The following is a 26,216-nucleotide window of genomic DNA, read 5'->3' as shown; positions in this document are numbered from 1 at the left end:
CAAACTTTTTCAATAAATCAGAGAATCACCTGCGTTTTGAACCGTGGTGTCTGGTCCGTATGGATTAATGATGCCTATACTAGACATCGCACATCCTGTGATGTGACTATCACGGATGCACACATCGCGATTTCGATGCTAAAATGACATATCGTACAGCCCTACTTCACACCAAACACATTTCATTCACAGAGGGACATCAAAGTTTAGCTAGGTAACGTTATGTTAAACGAAAATGATACAGAGCAACTTACAAGTTTGTGTCAAAAAGATGTTGTGAGCAGCTGCAGGAGGAAGAGAATTCAGATGTTCAGGTGCCATCAATCTCGATTAGTAATGAGCTGAACAACGTTAATTCTAATGTTAACGTTAACGTTAATTCAGCTATTTCTCCATCACCAGCAACACTCCATTCTCCAATGTCTAACTCCCCTATACATTTACAGGTACATACAGCCATGTCTTAAGCTAATCAATACATACAAATGCGCAATAATGAAAATTAATTAATCATAATTTACTATAGCAGCGTTATGTGCATTCATTGTTGGTTAAAGGGATAGTTCACCCAAAAATGAAAATTTGATGTTTATCTGCTTACCCCCAGGGCATCCAAGATGTAGGTGACTTTGTTTCTTCAGCAGAACACAAATGATGATTTTTAACTCCAACCGTTGCAGTCTGTCAGTCATATAATGCATGTCAATGGTAACAATCTATCAGAGTAAAAAAAAACATGCACAGACAAATCCAAATTAAACCCTTTTTGTGACTAAACATTGATGTCCTAAGACACGAAACAATCGGTTTGTGCGAGAAACCGAACAGTATTCATATTTTTTACTAAAAGATTACGTTCTCTCGCGCGAACTCATTCGGGAGTGTTGAGTCTTGACTTTCCACATATTCCCAACTTCTGAGCCTGCTCGCCTGAAGTTATGGTTGATTGCTCTTCGGCTGGATATCAACACACCCATTAACGTACTAAAGTTGTTGAGGGTCTGCAGCAATCGTTTTTCCCCTGATGATTTTACATTCCCAGGAGAGTCGTAACGTTACGACTTAAACCATCAGCTGTGCCTATGATTTTTCTACATCCAACTGAGGTATGTGAACGAGATCTTTGTATGTGTCCTTTTTATTTGTAAAGCTGCCCTTACGAAAAGTAACAAAATAAAATGAAGTTTTTATGTAATAAAACCATGTTTTTTAGTGGTTTACTTCAATTTGTATAACAACTGTTGTACTACAGGCTCCATGTTTAAACTACGCCAGTCATGTACACACCTCACGCACCAGATGCCGTGCGCACGCTCAAGGCAGTCGGACATAGTGGTGTATTGTCTTAGGACATCAATGTGCCGAGCCGCAGGGTTTAATTTGGATTTGTTTGTGCAGGTTTTTTTTTTAATCTCATAGATTATGTTACCATTGCCATGTATTATACGACTGACAGACTGCAAAGGTTGGAGTTAAAAATTATCATTTGTGTTCTACTGAAGAAACAAAGTCACCTACATCTTGGATGCCCTGGGGGTAAGCAGATAAACATCAAATTCTCATTTTTGGGTGAACTATCCCTTTAAGCCTTGGGCCAGCACCGAGGACGTAACAGCCCCATCCGACTTGTCCACCATTGATGACCCTGCTACCCAGCCCAAACTCCAATTTCCAGTCACCACTATAGCAGGGAAAGGAAGAAGTTTAATGTACCGTAATATGAAAAGTTCCAATGGTTAGAGTACAGTACTTCGAGAGACACTGTGTTTTGTAAGCCATGTTGCCATTTCCCTGAAGCAGCCACTGTGAGGCGATTTATAAAAACTGACTTTAGTGACCGGAAGCATCTCTCCCAGTGTTCTGTTAAACACGAGGCTAGCAGGGCACATGCTACAGTGCTGGGCAGGTCTGAAGGATACAGAAAAAGCCATAAATCAGGATGGGGAAATATAATTAACCAGCTGCAAAGATGCTGTCAACACTTCGTTTGTGGAAAGGAATAGAGAACTCATTAAAGTTATAATATACCTCATTTTATTCTATGCAAAATAAGACATTCTCTTGCATGGGCATCGTGAAAATGAAGAGACACTGAACAGAGGCAACTTCTTAGAATAATTCAACTGATCTTGAGCTATCATCCAAAAAAAAAAATTTGCCTAGAAACGTGAAACTTACTATCCCTGATATCCAAAATGAAATACTGGAAATCGCAGAATCATTAAAATAAAGGGGGATTTGCACGATGAGACAGACAAATACTATGCAATTTTAGCAGACAAATGTAAAGACTTACATCCGATACATACATAAAGGCATGTTGAAGGAAAGTGCTGAGCGCAAGTGCTATATCAGCAAAGATCCTGGAAGTATTGGAGCCATTGCAGCTGGATCCCTTTATTTCGATAATAAAGGAGGGGTACATGTGATATTAAAAATATAAGAAAACCCCCCCCCCCCCCCTCCCAAAAAAAACCGACAAAAAAAAAAAAAAAAAACATTTCCTAATGTGTTTTATGTTGTTGTTCAGTATGTTTCATTAAAAAAAAATATATACAGTGCATTCTAAAATTGTGACTTTTTATTGCTTTACAGTTTGACATTATTTAAACTGCTGCTTTGGAATTATATTCACTGTAAAAAAAAAAAAAATGATATATCTGAAATTAAAGTTTCTTTTATTCAAAAGTGTTAAAAAAGTCAATTATTCAAAATTTAATTTATTAACATTATAAAAATGTGGTCATGAGTTTCACAAACAAACAAAAACAGTAGTCAGGCTGAATGAAAATTTAAACACTCTCTGTCGGTAGGTGGCGCATATGGAACAGCAGAAATGAGTTGTTTCCCCGGTAACCTCTGTAAACTCAGTTTTGTATTATTTATATACATGTAATATCATTTGACAGAATTTCATTCAGTGTGCCATAAGAAGTCAAACTATATCATTTTCCATTATCATAGCATTTGTTATGAAAAATAGCACCTACACATAGCCTATAGAAACATGTTTGACTTTCTCTATAGCGTTTTAAAGTGTTTAACTCTCAATGAATTCAAATGATCGCAATTTTATCATCAGTGTCGGAATGGAAATCTTATCAAACTTTTGGAGCTGATAAGATTCGGAGTAAAGTTAGCCAGTATGTTTATGATTCCCGCAACTAATGCATTATAAACAAGGCTTCATTGCGCTGATGGTCTTTTCAGTTCGTACGGAAACTTGAAAACGATTATGTAGGCTATATAATTATTTAATAGTCTTATTTACTCACCACCATGTTTCTCACGCCGAGACCGCTGCAGTGAGAGAAATGCGCTCAATGCACGGCTCAAAACACCGGCGGCGTTGATCGGAGTTCTTCACTGCAGCGCGAACACGCACTGGAAGCCTGGTTTTTAGCCGACTAGAGCGGGACAAGGTATGCAGAAGGCTCAGCACCAATAATCAACGAATGCGAGTTTACACAACAGATTGGACACACAGTTAAAGGGGAAGCTAACAGGACAATATTTTATGGACTTTCGAAGCAAAAAACAAGTGGGTATACCAAATATATCCTTAGAAGTTGTAATACGAAACAGCCCTGAGCAAAAAGTAAGCATACGGCGTATGCGTGCGTATCGCCCCGACTACACCACTGGGTACATGTGATATTAAAGAAAACATTTCCTAATGCAGTATATGTGCATTGTGACTCCCACTGCCCTAAACCTCGTCCTGTGCAAAGCATCAAATGTGTCCCCTAGCGTTTAAACATTTTTTAATGTCATTAACAACATGCATAGTTTCATGACAGGGTCACATAGGCATGCTAGACTAATGGAAATCCAGCAACAGCTGCGGCCAGGGAAAACGATTTTGGAGCAAGAGAGGTCCTGTGATGTCCGATGGAGCTTGTGGTCAAGTGCAGGGAGTAAAGTGCTGACACTTTTGGGTCCTATATTGGAGACTCTTGTTGAATTTTCTGAAAGCTCAAGCCAGACAAAACTTGAGGCCAAGTCACTACTGCAACAAATGCAAACGAAAAAATTTCTGTTTCTACTTGTAACATTCAACAAGTTGTTTGAAACAAGTGACTATGCCACTAAGGGCTTGCATCTGCCGCTATATCAGTAACAGATTACATCGATCTAATCAAAGGGCTTAAGGAGAGCTACACCACATTCAGGAATGAAAAAAATTACATTGATAAAGTAACGGCACTGACGGACGATTTGATGAAAAAGCATGACATTGTGAATTGGGACATCACTGGGGCCTGAAAGAGGAAGTTGACAGCTAAGTTGGGCGAAACGCTGATCGAGTCTACCTTGGGTAAAGCATCACCTGTCAAGGACAACTCTGACCTGAAACAATTGTGGAATGATATACTAGACAAGCAGATCATGGAACTGAACACCCGTTTTAAGGTTGACACGTACGGGTTAATGAGAGTTGCCGCTGCTTTTCCTATGTAGTTGCCTAGTCACTGTTGTTTATTTCATGTGGTTTATGTGGCCGCTGAGCCAGAATATAAGCAAGCCGACGGTCGGCCGTCGGGCAGTGTTTGTTTGTCGGCCGACTAAGTTTTCTCAGTGTGTTCCGCACCGTCGGCTGAAGTTGGTCCTCGTCGGCCTTTTTTCGGCCAATTCGACATGTTGAATCGGCGTCGGAGCTCATTGGCCCTTCGGGCCATCTGATCATTCTGATTGGCTGGTCAGCTACTGCCACCTGCTGGTACAGAAAGGCATTTTATCTTATGCAGGTGCAGAACGGAAGTGCTACTTGGCCGTCGGCTGTCAAGCATCGGTTTGGTTTGTCAGGGCAAGTTTGGATCCAGACACTGCCAACGTCAGCCAACCCCCCAGTCTACTTTTGACGCCACTAGTTCGTCAGCGTCGGCTTGGTGTGTTCCTGCCTTATGACCAAGCATTGTTTTTACAAACTGTCCAGTCACTACTGTACTATCTTCTACAGTCCTGCTGATTTGATGATGGTGTGTTGCGTCTGTCAGATGTACGTGTGTGTGGTGTGGCCACCGTGCTAATGCTGTTCTTATCGTTATGTTCTTAACACTGTTTATGTTGACATACAGGCTTATGCTTTGATTAAACAATGGTGTATTCAAGCAGGTGTAGTTGTGTTGGCCTATTTTGATAACAGATGCATTTTAGGCTAGGCCCACTTGATTTTCTCTGGACCCACCTACATTGCGATTCCTGGCTACGCTAGTTGCCAACCCATCCAACAGTTTGAGGAAATTTTGTGTCTTTAATATTTTATTAAGCAGTAGCCATTTCATTAAAGGGATCATGACTTTTCTTTGAGGTTCAGATATCAAAAACTCCTATTAAAAACAGTATTAGTTAAAATCAATCTCCCAAAACAACTACTTTTCTACTTCCTCCACAATAGATATTTTTATAGAGTGGTACTCAGGTTACCTAAAGCTTACTTTAAACTAATTTGCACAAATATTATGAAGTTGGGGAATATCAGGGAAGAAGAAGTGTTTAGTTGTGGAGTTCAAGTTTTAATTCAGAGTTGGTTGAACCTCCTTATTGAAACAGGCCCCTGATCTAAACCAGGTTGGATTTCTTTGGTATCGTCAACTCTAAACTTTCTTTGAAACTCAGAGTTTGTTCAGCTAGCTTCATGCAACAGGCCTCACATGAGTTTATCTAAATGGAATGCTGTGTAATCAACACCTTTCAAGATTATTTGCAGTAGCTCTAATCATATTCATGATTAATTATGCAGGCCTTTTTTTTAATAGATCCCAATCAGTTATCTGGATACAGGAGCTACTTGATCTGGATAAATGTAAACATACTGTGTTTTGATGTTGGGTGATATCTGTTGATCAGATTACGGGATCACATGTTAATGCCAAATGTGCTGTAAACAGGGCCATAACTATACTGGGACTCTCTATCATCAAAACTATCTATGAAATATATTATTTTGAAATATTTAAAGTAAAATATAAAAGTATCAGATTCATGAATTCAACATTCTATGAACCTCAAAGGATTAGCAAACTTTTTTATACCTCTAAAGCTGTTTTTAGCAAAAATGTATAAACTATTAATGATAGACCTACAATAAGCAGACTTACTGTAACTATCCGAGGCTGTTAATTGATGGTCTATGGCTATGCGTTTGATAAAGTCATCAATTTGCTTTATTTCAACTTATTTTTAAAGAATACTTATATTTTTATCATATTACATTTATTCTAATTATAATTGACTTTTATTTTATTTTATTTTATTTATAATAGGCTACTAATATTTATTATATTATAGGCCTACTTATTTTTAATTCTTAATTCTTCTGGCATACATTTAAATTGACATATGCCATGGTGTTTATTTGTCATCTCTAATTTAGATGTGTCTTCAGCCAATGTGTCATACTGTAGGTGAAGCATAGTTTCTGCAACATTAGTGTCACTTAGCAGAATTACAAAAATACAGCATATTTTGCAAACAGCCCTTTCGCTTGTCTCACCTGACTCATCTCAAACCCAAAACAACAGCTTTTATGGGTGCTTGTGAAGGCATCAACAGGTAAATGTAGGCTACTTTCAATAAAAGGTCAAACAATGAATACTTTCATCTGTGTTGCTATGTGTCATGAGAGTAAGTAACTAAGCAGCTATAACACTCTTTCCATCAAACGTATCTGCACAAGGTGCATTTTTGACATAAAGCGCCACCCAGCATACCCGGTTATAAAAGTCACCACTCGCCACTGCCACCCTGTTTAACAATAAACTAGAGATTTTTGAGTTGAACAGTACGAGTCACTTTAAGTTGCATTAAAGGGTTAGTTCACCCATAAATAAAAATTATGCCATTAATTACTCACCCTCATGTTGTTCCAAACTCTTAAGACTTTCGTTTATATATTTAGAATGCAAATGAAGGTCTTTTTAATGGAATCTGAGAGCTTCTTGTCCCTCCAGCCTTAGGGATAAGAAACTTTATAAAAAATTAAATTAAGATAAATCAAGTCAGAACTTTTGCACCTTTAATGCACCTTTAAAAATGAAAACCTATGCAATTCTACTGAAAACCAAAGTTTCACATTTCAGAGAAAAAAGAATTAATGTTCAGAATTAATTAATGAAGCTCATATGATATAGTATACTATTAGACTACAAGAGCCATTGGCCACAAAAAGCTTACAAAGAATCAACAGGATCTCCTTGTTGAAAAGTATCGCTCAGTAAGGGCTACAAAAACATTTTTAAGGCATTAGATATTGGAACACAGCAAAGACAACAAGTGTAGAATGTAGGACAGTGACATTATCAAGAACAGGGCATCCCTCCAAAACTGATGAGAAGACAAAGAGAAAACTGGTTAGGGAGGCTGTCAAGAGGCCAAAAGCATCATTAAAAGAGTTGCAGCTCTTTCTGGCAAGTATTGGTAGCTCCCTACGTGTTAAAACTATCTCCCGTATTCTCTATCTGTCTAGACTTTGAGGCAGGGTGGCAAAACATAGTTATGTTCCAAACTAAAGACAATGACTAATTGGTCAGAACCCCTTTAATTTGATTGAATGTTTGTTCAGGTCAGGTCTCAGAAATGGAATATATTGCTAGAAATTAGGGATTTCATCCCTTCACTCATTCTTTCCACTCTTTCTTTCTCTTTCTTTCTGCAATTCGTGTGTGTATGTGAATGTGTTAGTTTAGAAAAAAAAAAAAAAACAGTGTATTTAAACAGCTCAATAAAGTCTTGTTTGTATTAAAGAGAAGTGTCTTGTGTTTTGTGCCTACAACTTCATGTCTTAAACTGCCGATCTTGTTACGGTTGTATTTGATAAGCCACAAAACAGTGATTCTGTCAAATATTAATCTTATAACAACAACAAACACGAATGCGTCGTGGTGCTCTCCTTAACGAGCGTCAGAGACTGATACGGACGAGACGAAATTGTTGAATAAAGTCATTATTTTTGTTTTTTTGGCACACAAAAAGTATTCTCATCACTTCATAACATTAAGGTTGAACCTCTGTAGTCACATGAACTGTTTTAAATATGTCTTTAGTACCTTTCTGGACACTGAAAGTGTAAATTAACTTGCTGTCAATGGAGGCCTTAATGAGCCATCAGATTTTATCAAAAATATCTTAATTTGTGTTCTGAAGAGGAATGAAGGTCTTATGAGTGTGGAACAACATGAGGGTGAGTAATGACATCATTTTCATGTCGAAGTGTAAACTAACCCTTCAAGCTGTGAAATACCCTGCCATTATCTTTTTGAGTTGTTCCCAGTGTCTGAGGATCCCGACTGTGACAAAAGCTTTGTTTGTCCCCAAATTACGGTTCAGTAGGGACACACACCAAACACGCACACTCCTTGATTTCCTATAGACAACCTCAGAACCTTACTTTGGTCCATGGAAACCCATGCCCAATCAAATGTGTGATTTTATTACATGTTAAAACACCTGGTATCAATATTATGTGACGGTCAGTCCTCTCAGTAGTATTAAAGGAACACTCCACTTTTTTGAAAATAGGCTCATTATCCAACTCCCCTAGAGTTAAACAGTTGAGTTTTACCGTTTTCAAATCCATTCAGGCGATCTCCGGGTCTGGCGGTACCACTTTTAGCATAGCTTAGCATAGTTCATTGAATCTGATTAGACCGTTAGCATCTCATTCAAAAATAACTAAAGAGTTTCAATATTTTTCCTATTTAAAACTTGACTCTGTAGTTACATTGTGTACTAAGACTGACAGAAAATGAAAAGTTGCGATTTTCTAGGCTGATATGGCTAGGAACTATAGTCTCATTCCGGCGTAATAACCAAGGAACTTGATTTGATTGCGCCTGCTGCACCCATGGTACGGCAGCAAAGTTCCTTGATTATTACGCCAGAATGAAAGTATAGTTCCTAGCCATATCGGCCTAGAAAATCACAACTTTTCATTTTCCGTCGGTCTTAGTAGACGATGTAACTACAGAAGAGTCAAGTTTTAAATAGGAACAATATTGAAACTCTTTGTCATTTTTGAGCGAGATGCTAATGGTCTAATCAGGTTAAATGAACTATGCTAAGCTATGCTAAAAGTGGTACCGCCAGATCCAGAGATCGGCTGAATGGATTCAAAAATGGTAAAACTCAACTGTTTAACTCTAAAGCCACGCGCACACTTAACGACTGTAAGGCCAATTATGAATGTAAATTGATACTTATGACTGATCACGCTCAAACGCGTTCAGTCAGAGCCAGTTGCGTTCAGTCTGCGATTACAGTCGGTGTTCAAATTCCACGTGTAAGTATATAAATCTGTTTCAGTCGCAGGAAACAATCACTGTATGTTGAGCACAGTCTTAGGATGTTTTAGCTAGTCGTTAAATGTGTGCCCGGCTTAAGGGAGTTGGAAAATTAGCTTATTTAAAAAAAAAAATGGAGTGTTCCTTTAAAGTACTTAATATTCCATAGTGATACTAATGCTAGTCACAAAAAGTGAGGAAAAAATGCTGCAATAATTGCCTTAATTATATTGAATGTGTTAAACAGTTCATATTAAATGCAAGAATTAACGTATTAAGTGTAAATATATGCACTTCAAATATTTTACAATGTTACATGTATTACAGGGACAATCCCCCTAAAGCAAGCTGATGTTAAGAGCCATGTTCAATTGGCATGCTTCTCAAACTTCTCAAAATTGCTTAATTTTGTAAAGCATATGGTGACATTGATACTGCTGTTTTGTCCAGAGCCTTTATATATTAATGCTTTCCTCCTCACTGGGAATTATGAACACTTGGTCAACAACATCTGGCATGTTCTGTAAAGGTAGGGTGAACACATGTCATCTTTTCTCTCTAACATGTCCTCTTTTTCAGACCATAAAAAAGCATCCACTGTGATTTTTGTGTAAAATGTATATATTTATAGATATTTCTTCTTCATCAAGTTGGACAGCAAGTCTTCCCACAACAGTTTAATTATTTATGGAAATTTAGGTTTTGGTAGCACCTGGCTTTACACACCGAATCACCAATACTGTGTATATTGACTGATTTATAATATGACATCAGAACAAAGATCACACATCATCTGAAATTTAGCCTAAAGAGCAATTTCCCCAGATATTCACCATACTACAATGCTTTAGGCTTATTTTCACCCAACAAGCACACATATATAACAACGTTAACACGTTAAACGTTCTGATAGTGGTATTCAGGTTTTGTTTTCATATCTATAAAATAACGTACAGGGAAAATTATTTTTCGCTGTTTAACAAAATAACAGCACATATATATATAGCCTACTAGCTACTATACATTCTTAATAATTTGCATACTAAAATCAAAAAGTTAGTCAATGTTTCACTTTTCTCACGAAACATTTCAAGCAATTCACAGAAAAGAAACATGTATATGAACTACAAATTAAATTAGCAGTTTATTCACAACATAGCAGATAGCCTACTAAAGGCGACGTTTTTTTATTTTTTTATTTCATCCTTACGTTATTTCAGTCGTCGTCGAAAAAACATTTCAGAGAATTTAAACCATGAACAAAACGCTTAATCGCTTTGATTGTCTCTGTCAAGAGAACGACAGAATGAAGCAAAAATAAGTGCACTTTACCCAAACAAAGAGTTATATTTTTAAAAGTTCAGGCCGGTAAATTTGGCGGCTATGTATTTTTATTTATAAAAACGCTGCGCACCTGTAACAGCAAACATCGTTGCATCTACTCACCTATTGCCAAACGTCGCTATTACTTCCAATGTACGGCTTTTATTCCAACCATTATCGGTGTCTAGCAGCTCCCATGGTCAAATTGTGAATTAAATCCAGTTTTGCCGTTCAGCACATCTGCATGCGAAATGCAGACTGAACAAGTAGCAGCATATCAAGTCGCTCAGTTTCAGCCTCTTCGATCAAACGTTACCCCACAACTACTCGATACCAATCATCACAATGGCGCTAGACAGAAATTAAATGTTTCTTCTCAACCAGAATAATCAGCCATGAAGAGAAATGAGGCGAATGGGAGGGAGGAGAGAGACCCCCGACAAAATAATTCAAATGCACAGAGGATAATGCGGAGATGAGTAAAGGGGGATGGGAGAGGATTAAGTGGAAATGGGGAATCAGAAGCCCACCCTTAAATGCATATAACAGATGCCCCCTCTTTTTATTTGTATATGTTTTTCACAGTCCATGTTTTTTCAAAACACCAATGTAATGTGGTGTAATGTATTAGCAAAATGTAGCCTACATATGAACTGTAAGGCCAGTGTTTAGTTTGTTTGCCAACCTAAAATTGGCTGGAGTGATGCATCATTCACTCTCTGGCTGGCTGTAGTTGGCAGTAGTTAATAAGTCCACCATTAAAGTCTGGAGCAGATGCCTAATCGTATATGCATACATACAGTGTGTACACATTTAAAAAGCATTTAAGTATTAACATTTTAGTAAATATCTAAACATCTTAAATGCTTTTTAAATGTGTTTCTTGGTTGTGTTTCACTGGTATTATGACTATGACATAAACATGAAATATGAGGACATTTCATGAGTCCTCATGTTTAAAATTACTTTAAAAACATACTGAACAATGTTTTATTAAAAATGTAAAAATGCAGAATGTTTTCTGTGATGGATAGGTTTAGGGGTAGGGGTAGTGTAGAATATACAGTTTGTACAGTATAAAAACCATTACGCCTATTAAAACAAACCTGTGTGTGTGTGTTTGTGACATATCAGGACATAAATTGTATAATGACATGGGTATGACATAGGTATTACAAGGAGAGGGTGACTTATGAGGACATTACCCCATGTCCCCATTTTTCAAAAGGCTTATAAATCATACAGAATGAGGGTTTTTTTTTTTTTTTTTTTTTTTTTTTGAGAAAGTAAGAATGTGCACAGTTTTCTGTGATGGGTAGGGGTAGTGTAGGGTGATAGAAAATACAGTTTGTACAGTATAAAAACCATTATGCATATGGAATGTACCCACAATTCAGAGAAACAAACCTGTGTGTGTGTGTGTGTGTGTGTGTGTGTGTGTGTGTGTATATATATATATATATATATATATATATATATATATATTTCAAATTAAAAGACTATAGGGTCACTGAGTTCACAATGATTAGTCACAATGATTAGTCACCTCTGTTGTAACATTTGCAATGGCTTTTACAATGTAGCCTATTTCTGAAACCCTGTTTTCAAAGCAGCACTGTGACATGGCTGACTTGTGGCTTCATATAAACATATAAACACTAATCCAGAAATGTAACAGATGGTTGCAATCCCGTTGTCATGCTTGTTGTTTTTATTGAGTGTTTTAATCCTGCTGGACCTATGATTTGAATTTGTTCTTATTATAAATATAATCTAATCTAAAATCTGTCTGATTTCTAAAACTTTGATATGGTCATTTTGTAAAAAACATATCAAATTTAACATATGAACATTTAAAAAAAAAAAAGAAAAAAAAAAAAGAAAATGATTCCAAAATTACTTCATTTTTTAAGTCTTGTTCCTTTTGGTCTTATACAAACTTCTTACAGCATATAAACATACCTTAAAATAATACCAGCCTGACCACAAAATAACAAACCATACTAAGAATTAATGATTTAATTAAAAAAAAAAAAAAATGTATTAAAAAGCTGCCATATTCACATGACTTGAAAAATCCTACATTGTTCCGTAAAGTTATTTAAACCCATTGTAGACTGTTTCAGGCAACTTAATTATATCTTATGACAAATAAATTAGCTATTTTCTCTCTGTTGTGTCACCCATGTGAATAATCACACCCTATTCAATTCAGCTCCACTGTGAAATTGTCATTGAGGAAAAGGAACTGACCTTTGACTTTGCCTCTTTGCAAATTGTGCTGCTCTATTTATCCAATTCAGAGTGTTAATGTTATGGATATGGCACTTTTTCAGCTAGCCATACCACATTAACATATCAGATCAATAGAACCTAAAGCACCTCAAATATATAATCAATACAGTATGTGCACAAAGCTATCACCATACTATAAGGATAACAGCGATAAATACTGTCAAAAATAAATGCTTAGTCTACTTAAAGGTGCTCTAAGTGATGTCACGCATTTTTAGGCCAAAACATTGTCACATACAGCTAACATCTCCTCACTATCCGATAGCTGCCTATCCCCTGAACACACTGTAAAAAAAACGCGGTCTCTGTAGTCGCCACAAGCTCCAAAAACGGCAATAAAAACAAACTGGTGCAGCCTGGACCACGAGTCATAATAAACATGCTCCAGCCAATAACCGACAAGAATGATTTTAAATGCGCGTTCATGACTGTTTCAGGAAGCACGGAGGGGAGGGGGAGGAGTAGGAGGAGGAGGAGGGAGGGTCTAGCTAGCCTCTGTTTTGTTTGACAACACTTCGAACGTCAACAGGAAGTTACTCCACCCAGGATTGCTTAGAGAACCTTTAAAATACTGTTTTTTTTAAGGCTACTGTATTGTATGTTATTCCCCCGCCAGCCTCCATTAAATTATGACTGCTTATGACAACACAGGGTTCCCAAACACTCCTCATGTGCTATTTAGACAAACTCACTCAATGCCATTGGGAGAGAGAGAATTTGACCTGACTGTTCCAACAAACAGAACAAAAAAATTTTATTATTTTCCCCATTGGAATAAATTACTTGGAAATCTACTCGTATGATCTCAGCTTTAATTGTGTGAGAGGAATTATGAGCTGAAAGCATTACGATCTACTGATCATTTTTAAACATGTTGAAAAAAAGTGAATTTGTTTGAATTTGTCCAGTGTATTCTCTCATCTTTTCCCAAGTCATGCACAATCAAATCAGATCCTTACAATCCTGGTCCTGGGAACCCACAAGCGCTGCATATTTTGTAACACACTTATCTAACACACTCAGTTCAGTTCAGTCACACTCTGTCTCATGGTGTTTCTCTATGTTTTCAGTCAGCACAAGCAAGACATTTTCTTCCACACGGTGCGATGTACATCAGCACAGTCAAGAATAACTTAAAGAGGTTGCCAATGTTTACTAGCCTGTGGACTAGCTTTGACTCTATGAACAGTGAGTTTTCCTTGTTTGTTCCCTGAAAGAACCATTCATGTGAACTTGGATCTCACAGGGTGCACGCTGTCTGTGGAAGACCTACTCAAGCCCCAAGTATACTTCGGCCATCCACGTTCCACGACTGTCCGGGCACCGTCCATGTGATGTTGGCAAATTTTTGCCATCAGGAGTATCCCCGCGTGCAGCCGAATTTCTGTGACCGCATGGATGGTGCGTGTACAACAGTGCAATGTGCGATTGACTCGAGCGCTTGAAGAGTCAACTAGATAGTGCTTATGTGCCCAACACGTCTTTCCGCACTTACAGCCAGAGGATGCAAGATGGAACTGTGCGAGACGGAGTGGAACACGGAAAATTAAATATACCTGTCCAGGCCTTAAACGCTCCAAATAATAGCGAAGCTCACATCGAGAAACTCCATGACTACAATAAGTATGGGGGGCATCTAATTGCCAGTTAATCTTAGCGTAAGTGGTAAACAGTTTTGGCTTGGGCTTGGAGAGGATATTCTACTTGAGCTCCGATTAATTTAGAAGATTAGAAGATACTCCTCCCGAAATTACTTTTAAGAACTTTACTTCATGAGTACGTGTGCCCATATAATCTTAGCGTACATGGTAAACAGTTTTGGCTTGCTGTCCGCTATGAAGGGGCTTGGAGAGGATATTCTACTGAAGTTCTTATTTGCTCCCCAAAATTGCAAAGGAAAATTTAGACAGCAATCAGGATTTACTGGATCGAAATGAAATTGGTATGTGTAATTAGCTCAGCTGTCTGGAAGACAGCCTAAAACACTGGGTGAGAAAGTTAAATTGGAAGGAATACTTGTTAGCACAGCCCCTGTGGGAGCCGTGGTGGGGCACTGCAGTGGCAGTTTCAAGCTCCTGCAGGAGCTGCCTTCAGTACTGGAGGTTTGCCGCTGAGGTTGGAAAGTTTCCCGCATCCATGATATGGAGCCTAGGAATTACAAAAGACAAGGCTCTCCAATGTCACAGAATGTTGTCTTCCACTATTTGTACCAGGGTAAAAAGATCAAAATGTATTACCATATACTTAGGTTAGTCAGAAAGTTTAGTCAATTTAGTTTCGTTCATTTATCCTCATGTCGTTCCAAACTCATTTGATTAACTTTTGTGGAATACTAGGAAATTGCCAAGGGTCAAATCTAGATTATTAATTCTTTAGTCTTTAGTTGGCGTGTTGAGTCTGAGTTGCCTAATCATGGATTATATTGCAGCAGGAGGAATGTCACAGTGTTTTGTGTTCGTAAAGTATTATATAAATTATTTGAATTAAAGTGTTCAATATTATTGTGACAAACCTTTTGCCTGGCATCCTGTTTTGTGATGATTGGCGGACTGGTCATCTGGAGCACTGGGAGTTTTCCTGATGGTTCACTGGCCAATGTGAAAAGTTACACATTTTAAAAAAGCATTAGAGGTAGATGCTGTGAAATGCTTCAAATTAATATTATGCCTTTGGCGTGAAGGGAAATTGCAGTTTCGCAGATTCTGACAGCTCTAGCATTACAGCCAAAGACAGCGAGGCAGGATCCAGCAGAAAGGTCAGTTATGATGAACCAGCCCCTGCTGATGATGACCAACACCTCTGCCCCTCCCTACCTGAGCCTAGTGAGGAGGATGGAGGCCACCATGACCAGACAATAGGTATGTTTTCTATGCAGACTGACTCAACACAGGACATTACAACACAAGACCAGTGTTCTGTTATGTCACTGAACATCCATGAGAGGCTTGTTGCAGTGGTGTGCATCCACTAGGCAGTACTTTGTCCAGGTGTTGACTGATGGAAAGGATGAAGTTAGACTTGAGCAGTTGCATCTGCAACTCTACTGATGGTGCCGCTCATATGCAGGGGAAGTATAAGGGCTTCAATGCCTTTCTTTCTACAAAATCTCCTAATTAGGTGCACGTATGGTGCTATGCTCATGTGTTGAACCTGGTTTTGGCAGACACTACAGAGAGTGTGTTGGCAAGTGGATCACTTTTTTCCTTTTTGAATAACACTGCTATTTTCCTTTGAGAATCATGCCAGAGGATGAGCACAAACACAAACGCCTCACCCCCTTTGGAGAAATAAGGTGGTGGTCAAAAGACGGCATGTTGAAGAAAGTATTTGGAGATTTTGGTAAGCCAGACAGTGCAATATTGCTCTCCGTGAATGTATCAGTGTGCCAACAGGAAGACACTGGAGCGGGATGCAGAAACAGACCTGGAGCTGCAGGGCACTCTGCCATCAAAAAGGATACAGAGGAAGAAAACTATGCCTGGAGAGATGGCTGAACATGAAACTTTTACTGGTGCAGACAGTGCATACAGAATCGAGGTCCATACTTTGATTATGGATGCAGTTATTGAGAAATTTCATCAACAGTTTCTCAGTAATGGCACTTTATGCTGACTTGGCTCTTCTGGACCCTAAACACTTTGACCAGATTATAGCCAACACCAGTGATCTTTTGCAGACCGCATTTCAAGAACTAAGTAAATGCTTGGTTAAGTTTGACAGTACAGCAACAGTGACCAATTTACAAAGTAAGCTCTCAAATCTGGCTGAAGAGTGGCCTAGATTGAAAAGATCAACATTTCATAAATACACTATCAGGACAACAGAGGACATGCCTGAAGGAGGCAATGGAGTGGAGAGCTGGTTATCTTGCAAGAACTGTCCAGTGTGTTGTTACTGTATTCTTAGTCAATATAACCTGTTGACCAATGCATACCACATTTTGGGACTTTCTTACAAGTTCTTACTTACACTTTCAGTCACCCAGGTAGCTTGCGAACAAAGCTTCTCCACTCTTGAATTCATAAAGTGTAGGCTCAGGAGCTCTCTCACAAAACAGCATCAAGATCATACTCATGGCTTCAGAAAGATGTTTTAATGGCCTTGGATAGTGATCAGATCATAGATGGCATTGCTGAGAGAAATGAGCAACTATGGAAATTGCTCATCTAATTAAAAGGAAAAGAAGATGATTTTCTGATGTGTCCTGAAGCCTGTGGACATGATCAAGCAAGTTTAATGTCACATGATAGCATAATAGTATGCCATTCAGATGAGGATTTGTGTTAATACAAAATATAGTTTCAATCATGATTCAGTTGTACAGCCTACACTGCTGAGTGGTGTATCTTACACTGCACCAAGATGATACCCCTGACTAGCTAATATGCTGTCTTGAGTTTTATATTACAGTTTTTCTCAATTGCTTAAACACATTTCTTGAAACTATGCCTCATATTCTCAAAACAGTAAACACAAATCCATAACATCTCACCCAATTCACTAACCGGATGCTGAACGCAGTTGGACATAGTGGTGTTATAGAGGTAAAAAATTATATAAATACTGTTCGGTTTCTCACAAAAACCGATTGTTTCGTGTCTTAGAACATCAATGTGTTGTCACGAGCCGCAGGGTTTAATTTGGATTTATCTGTGCATGTTTTTTTTTTTTGCCTTTATAAATGGTGTTGCCATTGACACGCATTATACGGCTGACAGACCACAACGGTTGTTGTTAAAAAAAATCATCATTTGTGTTCTACTGAAGAAACAAAGTCACCTACATCTTGGATGCCCTGGGGGTAAGCAGATAAACATCACATTTTCATTTTTGGGCGAACTATCCCTTTAAGTCTGAGAATGATTCAGTGGGCTATATAACACTTTTAAATGTCAAGAAATTACTTCTTTTAAAATGTTTTGGTTCAACATACTTACCTGTTGATCAAACATTGCCTTAAACTTAAACCAGAATTTTTTTATTTTGTTTTATTTAGTAACTATTAGGAGGGTGTACTCATTTTTGCTACACAATGTTTTATAACATTGATAAGAAAATCTTATTTTCCTGAATAATTTTGACATGCTTCTTTGGTAATTGATAAAGCAGACTCGCTGGAATATTATATCAAAGAACCCTAACATGTCTTCTAAGTAATCGAGTAATTGCTGACTTTCAGAAGTTTCAGAGGGGGTGTACTCATTTATGCTGTGCATGTATTTACGATGACTGTACTAGTAAGTTGGCAATAAAAGTCATGCACACCTGGACTGCATCACTCATTAAGGACACTATAAAAACACTCAAACACACAGTTTGTCTGCTATCGTCCATGTCTTATGGACTACGGACCTCATTGATACCTGGATTTACTTGTGCTTCCCTGACGTGTGTTCTTGTCATTTTCCTCATGTTTCTTTTGGTTTTGTTTATAGATCAGTTTTTGTTTTATAAATCTGTCACAGAATAGCAGACCTCCCAACATGTACTCAGTGGGGTTTTCCAGAAGACACACTGCTCACTGCTTACCATTACACAAGCCAGCCACCCCCTGGAAGACTACGTGGAGGATTTCCTGGAGTTTTACACCTGGTGTCCTGGAATGATGGCAATCTAAAGGGATGCTTTTGGAGTGGGCTGGATGTCCATCTGTTCTGCCTTATGCCAGCGGGAGAAACATCTTGCACCCTGGCACAGTATATTGACTATATGCTGTGGCTGAGTGGCTCAGCATACAGGAAACAATGGGAGAGGCAAGAAGGGAACAGGAGCAGGAAAGAGAAAGAGAGGTGTTGCTGTGCCTCAATGTTGATGTGCTGCCCAAGAGGCTATTCGTCTAACAGAGCTTTCTCTAAGCTCAGGATACCCAGGTGAAAAAAAAGTACATTTTTATAATGTACTTAAAGTTCTCTATTTTCACGCACTAATTTTGTACTTAATATACTAAAAATTCTTCTTTAGTACTTAAGATAATCTTAAGAACATCTAAGTGTCAACTGTGCTATTTTGAGACACCATGAAATATAAGCTAAAATGTGCTTTTAATATACTATCTCTGTATTTAAAAAATGTATTTAGTTACCACTTCTATAGTATACTTCACATAGTTCACTTGAACCCATAGTGTACTACAAGTGGTAACTAAATACTAGGGCTGGGAAGTGATTAAAATTTTAAATCTAATTAATTACATGATGTGGCGATTAATTAATCGAATTAATCGCAAATGTATCATACATCAAATTTGGCTGAGAAATGATCCCCAAAAGATTATTTGAAGTCATTACTTTGTAATGCATCAAGTAGACATTAAAAAAGTAGATTCAGAAAGAAATATTTTATTTGATTCAACATAGAATTTATTACAAACTTTTGGACCATGAGGTTGAGTAAATGATGACTGAATTTTAATTTTGGAGTCAACTATATCTTGATTGTTTTTTTGTTTTGTTTTTGTTTTTAATCCATATGGTAATATGAAATTGAAAGTAAAAAATATGGTCAACTGATGTTTTATGAATCATTTTCTAAGAGAAGTTAATTTACTGAAGGCAACCAAGAAAGCTAAGTTACTAGGCTACGTAAAGTGATTACTGTGTATCACTTTTATTTCGTTTTTCCTTATTTATTCAAAATATTCACAAACTTGTTAACTATAGCCTTTCATGAACTGTAGGCTATGGAAACACGAGATATTCTCCATTTATTTTAACCAAGCAGCTTTCAGACGTGACATTCTTTTCATTTTTATAGACCACTTGAGGCAGTTACTATGGCATTTTTTAATGACGCATGTCGAGTGTGCATCAATGTAATACATTATCATGAGAGCGTATCAATGTAATGTGCAGCATGAATCTCTCCACAAAACTCGCATGCTCTCAATAGTGTCCTCATGGCTCTACTCTGGCTCGGACATGGTTCGGCTGTGGGCACCAACCGACAGAAACATAAATCGGCGCAGAATATTTAAATGTGATTTGTCATTTAAATCATGTGTTGATCTATTACGCGCGATGGGTGCTGCCAAAGCACGAAAGCACATTTGAATTTAGTAGTGAACGTTCTGATTTTCTGGATCACAAGTCTTTCCTACTGACTACATTCTGTACAAAATGTAGTCAAAAGCAATCACAGAAATGCTGCCACCAAAGTTCCTGCACTTCAGAGGTTCCTGGGTATGATAACTTACTTAGGAAAATTCATACTGAACCTTAGTGAGTTGTCTGCCCCTCTGCGTGAGCTGACCTGTAAAAACACAGAGTGATGCTGGTTTAAACAGCATCAATGTCCACAAGCGGAACTCGAACTTAGGATGCCCAAAGCGCAACTGCACTATATATCGGCGCACTGCCACAAGGCTATTGGCGCCGACCATTGGTTACCATCCTTAACAAGCCTATCCACACAGCCCCAACAAGGCTGCAATGCATGATGCCAACATTGCAGAAATACAACTTCACAATCACATACAAGAAAGGGAAACATATGTTCCTTGCCGCCACATTGTCATTGTCCCCCGAAGACTCACTGGACGAACACACCAATGACAGAGCTGACTTTGAAGTCATGTCAGTTCAACACATCTCATATTCCAGGCTGAAAGAGCTGCAAACTCATTCTGCACAGGATCCGGTCCTTCAGCGCCTCTGATCTTGATCACCATCTTTCTTGATACTGCTATAATTTAGTTGGTGTTTCAGAAACTTAATTGAGAAATGGCAATCCGGGTCATCAACACATTTCCTTCTGCAGGATAGCACACACCCTCCCCGGTAGAGCTTGCACTTACATCCAGTTGAAGGGCATAGAAAAATCAGTAGAGGGATAAGATGGGAGAGTCCTACACAAAACTGATTTAACTGATTCAGAACCTTAGTCAACTACTTCATTAAACTTGTAAGACTGTGTCTGTGTAATTGCACAAGCAGGGAACACCAAAACAAGCAAAGAAGCCAAACTAACAGCATGGGGCTTAGAAAACGGGTCATCTTGTTAATAGGGCAGAACTTTGCAGTTAACCCCTAACAAGATCATTACCGAGGATGAAGTCAACACCCCTGATGAGCAGTTAATTAATTAATTTTAAAATATAATGTATGATGGAGAAAATGCTGTATTACTGTTACCGTGGCTAAGTTAGCCACTTGCCAAAATAGTGTTGTCTGATTTACTTTTTGGGTATAATCATGTTACTCGCGGTAAATCAAGAAAATAAGACAACAGGCTGTTGAACAATGATTAGTCAAAACAGTTGCTCACCCGTCTAATAAAACACACATCGTATATTAAAGCATCTTTGGTGTTTCCATGTTTTCTACAGAAGTAAAAGTGGAAATTGAGGGTAACGTGAATATAACATCATTGACAGGCGTTACACTGGCTAAAATATCTGATTTCTCTGAATTAAAACATTGTTGTGATAATGTAAGTACACAAGTCAACAAAATATATAACATTGCTCTAGTGCAGTGGTCTCAAACTCAATTCCTGGAGGGCCACAGTTCTGCACAGTTTAGCTCCAACCAGCTCCAACTCACACCTGCTTGGAAGTTTCTAGTAATCCTAAAGATCTTGATTAGCTGGATCAGGTGTGTTTGATTAGGGTTGGACCAAAACTGTGCAGAGCTGTGGCCCTCCAGGAATTGAGTTTGAGACCACTGCTCTAGTGGTTTTTTGATATTTTAATCTAAAAATCTTACGTATTGTGCCTTTAAGCTCTATATCCTGAACACATCCAAAAATAGCAAAACATGGTCAAGGATGAACAATTGAGCCAACCCAGTATCAAGTAAAGCTCAAATAGAAACTTGCTTATCTTCCTTACCAGGAAAAGAAACTAGGACTAGAAATGAAGATTGTGCATATGTGCATCTCCACCCTGTCTCCTCCCTGAAATCACCATATATGGAGCTTACAATATGCAAAAAATATGCAATGGTAGGGGGTCCCCAGGACAGGTTTGAGAAGCACTGCTCTAGAGGGCAGATGCCAAAGAGTGCATAACCAGTGCACATTTTGTATGTCTCCCTTATCTGACACACTCAGTTCAGCCATTTTTAAACCATGATTAACTATTCTAGATTAAGGCCTACTCCTGGCTTAATTTAAACCCTGTGCAGGAAAACAGCCATTTAACTACTACATACAGTACTTAAATAACATATGACACAACATTCTTATTGTATAAACATATATTGTGAATTCTTCTAAATTCATCAGTCCACAAAATGCATAGTTGTTACGGCAGTGGGATCGATAAAAATAAATATCTGCCATCGGATATACATGTCCTTTGGTGGCTATATGTCAGTTTTTAATTGTCACTAGTGAAATAGCATAAAATGTATGGAATTTAGGAGAGAAACACCAGTAAGCTTAATCCCTGCCCATTTCAATGGCAGATTAAAGTACCACTTAATGCTGAAATTGTATCTCAACTCTTCTAAGTGAGAGCCCGGTGCACTTGTGACATGTTTAATTTTTGACAGGAATGAAAACGAGGCTGTGACGGATTGAATTATAGTGCGTTCGAAGGATCGTACTGTTGTTTAACAATATAATGATTGTTCAGCTGAAGAAAAGTCTTTCTGAAAAAAACTTTCAGTTGACAAATCCTCCATAAAACAGTTTTCAAGTTGAGAGTTTTGAAAATTAAGTGATCTACAGCAGGACCTTTATACAGAGTGTGCCACTGTAAAGACTGTAAGTCTATCACAGTCTCGTTTTCATCTGTGTTAAATTCAAAATGCCGTCGAACCTGACCAAATTCTATAGCAAATGTCAATGATCCAACAGTCTAATCAATACCCAAGGACAAAATCAAGTCCTGCACTACATTTTTTTTTTTCTTGTTCAAGAAGCCAATTCATGCCAACCTCAAGTACTGTTTCTAAAGATATTGTGAGAGACCCATAAAGCCTGGAACACAATATTGCTGTTGCTGCCACTTTAAAAAAATCAATAAGCTAGAGAGTGCTTATGCCACAGTAGTGCTTTACAGAGATTTTACCATGGATAAAGGGGGTTTACTGCCTAAGAACACCTATACTGCACTATAAACCTCATGTAATGCTATTATGTGGCCTAGGGGGCAGGGCAAGTGACCTGGGTAAATTGATAAGAAATAATGAACTTGCACATGCGTTTGGTTGCAAGACCTCTATATACATTTTAGTAATGCAGTTAATGGATGCAGAAATTCATGCAATCTATTTGCTGCATGGAAGATGAGAGAAAGTGACAAAGACAAAGAGAAAAGTAAAAACAGCACACACAATGCTGAAATAATCATGTGCTTACTGTATGCCACTCTGACCTACATTCCACAGCCTTGATATTCAGGGCATCTCCAAGCGACGTGGATGTCACGTGACAGAGTGTAATAATGCTGCTGAACTTTAGCTGTGTTCCCATTTAGAGGCTGCATCCTTCAAGGCTAAGCCTTCGAAGTCCGCGAAGGTCAGACCGAACGTTGTTAAATGGGTTGGTCTAGCCAAGGATTGTTCTTGTAGCCTAGCAACTGTGACAGCTGCCATTGACGAAAGACAGTAACATTTGTACTGGATTTTTTTTTGTTATATTCAACTGTCTGAAAACAAAACAAGGTCCAAAACCTGTCTAAATTTGTTCACCTTGGTCCATTTCTGAACATCTCACAGACAGGGCTTAGCCTAAGCCAAGATTAGACCATGGCTCGAAATTGCGACCATTTTAGTCGCTTATGCTCCCTAAATTTAACGTGTGCGACCTCAAAATATATTTGGCATTTTTGTGTATATTAGCATTTTTGTGTGAGTGCAAATAATTGTTGAGGTGCGACCTGTTTTCATTTCTCTACAAAACGTTCGCTAATTACTGCACAGTAGGCCACGTTCACACGCTGTCTGTATGAATGTGCAACGAGTGTCAAGCCCGTATTCTCTTACTAGTAACCATAACAACAGTGACCAACGCAATATTAAGAGGAATATTAAGCACTGGAATTACATTACGCAGAAGTTAAACCAAAATTATATGAATTTCGATCACTTTTCCTGTAATTTAATGACAACGAGGAGCGCTAGGAGCACAATAATTCCTCTTTAAACTAAACTGCAGATGTTATGACAAAATATTTTAGTGAGAATGATGATCAGTGATGTACTTAACTTCGATATTGTGGAAGACACTGCTGGATACGGTGGCTGAGTGGCCCATCCAGTTTGAAGGGGTCCAATGATAATAGCTTACTGTACAACCGCAGCTGCAGGAGGTGTTGATGTCGTGTGAAGGCATCTTCAAACAATTATGAAAATACCACTGTATTTGAAGGATACAATTTGAGTTAAGATTTGCATGTTTCCTTTTTAAAATAGCCTACTTTGTCAGTGACGCGCCAAGTCAGACAATTGTATGTAGGCTACACGGCAATAAATAAGTAGGCCTATATCTTTCCACTAAAAATAGCTATAAACATCCTAAAAGATATGTTCACCTTATCAGTAAAAATACATAAATTTGATTCGAATTATTTATAACTCGGATTTATAAAGGGATTTTTGCGCAGGTTCTGGCATACGCATGGTTTTATAAATCAGATTTTTTTGGTGCGTACGCAGAATCCAGCTTTTGCGCATACGTACACTTTTAGGATAGTATAGTTTGATAGTATGCTCCATGGCTAAAGCTAACATTACACACTGTTGGAGAGATTTATAAAGAATGAAGTTGTGTTTATGAATTATACAGACTGCAAGTGTTTAAAAAAATGAAAATAACGACAGTCTTGTCTCCGTGAATACAGTAAAAAACAATGGTAACTTTAACCACATTTAACAGTACATTAGCAACATGCTAACGAAACATTTAGAAAGACAATTTACAAATATCACTCAAAATATCATGGATCATGTCATTATTGCTCCATCTGCCATTTTTCGCTATTGTCCTAGCTTGCTTACCTAGTCTGATGATTCAGCTGTGCACATCCAGACGTCCTGCCCTTGTCTAATGCCTTGAACGTGGGCTGGCATATGCAAATATTGGGGGCGTACATATTAATGATCCCAACTGTTACGTAACAGTCTGTGCTATGTTGAGATTCACCTGTTCTTCGGAGGTCTTTTAAACAAATAAGATTTATATAAGAAGGATGAAACAATAGTGTTTGAGACTCACTGTATGTCATTTCCATGTTCTGAACTCTTGTTATTCAACTATGCCAAGGTAAATTCAATTTTTAATTCTAGGGTACCTTTAAGACAGGTTTATCCCATGCAATTAGGGCACAGATTTGAATGATATATAACTCTTATTTGTATGTCCAACATTTACGGCGTATTTTGAGGGTGAGTTCACACTTGTAGTTTGGTTCGTTTGGTTCATTTGATCTGGACCAAAGAAGAAAAAAAAAACATTTAGTCCTGTTCAGATTGGCAATTTTATCACCGAACCAAAAGATACCAAACCTTAAATCCATCCGTCACACACACAAACAATCTGCTGCATGGAGACAAGCATCGGATGCCTGTCATGGGCAAACTCGCAACTATGACAAGAAAAATCGACATGCGTGAGGATTCTGTCCATTTTAGGGTTTCATCTTCCTGTTTTTGGTTCGTTTACATGTCTTTGGTCCGTGTTGCGTTCATATATCATTTGAACCGCACCAGAGCTCGTTTGGAAGCCGCAGGGTTCGGATGGCAGTGTTCATATATGTTCAAATGAACCGCACTAACCGAGCAATCGCACCAGGGTTCGTTTTAATCGAACCAAACATGACAAGTGTGAATGCACCCTGAGTCTCTTTCGCACTGGAAAGAAAAAAAATCGAAGTATCGCCGGCATGACTGCCGACCCCTGAGAGTTAGATTTATTAACGTGCCTTAGAAAAAAACATTACTGGTGTGCCTCTTGAGACAAAACAATGGCATTAATATATTTTAAAGACCCCCGTGGTGAAAAACAAGTTTTAATGTTGTTTATATGTCTATGTTGTGTTTTTAATATGCTTTAAGACAAACCATGTGCAAATTCACGTCAACACCATTGCTGAGTATTTTCTCATTAAAACTGCAGTGAAAACAAGACAGTCTCAAACCCACGGTTTGAAATTGCTGGTGTCTGTAACGTCACAAAATACCTTGTAACCAATCACGTCAACGTGCCGGCAGGTTTTAGCATATCATTAGTAGTGACTTAGCAGGGGAGTCTCAAGAGAAGCTAGGTTATCCTAGGTTTTTGTGCTGATACGAAAAATCATGTAGATTTAGCAATATGGTGGGTGTATGATGTATATTTTGATGTTATGATGAACTATATGCCTTTCTTCACTGA

The 26,216-nt window shown here is 38.1% G+C and overlaps 1 protein-coding gene across 1 annotated transcript in view; it reads right to left on the bottom strand.

Annotated features, from left to right (window-relative positions):
* LOC125250468 overlaps window positions 1-11,067 on the bottom strand; it is an 82,027-nt gene extending 70,960 nt beyond the window's left edge. The window contains 1 exon segment of the mRNA XM_048163061.1: window positions 10,728-11,067. The gene's annotated coding sequence lies outside the window, so the exon portion shown is untranslated.
* Between the last annotated feature and the right edge of the window lie 15,149 nt (window positions 11,068-26,216).

This window comes from Megalobrama amblycephala, linkage group LG17, assembly GCF_018812025.1.
Source record: "Megalobrama amblycephala isolate DHTTF-2021 linkage group LG17, ASM1881202v1, whole genome shotgun sequence".
Taxonomy (NCBI): domain Eukaryota; kingdom Metazoa; phylum Chordata; class Actinopteri; order Cypriniformes; family Xenocyprididae; genus Megalobrama; species Megalobrama amblycephala.
This window is presented reverse-complemented; position numbering and strand designations above follow the sequence as displayed.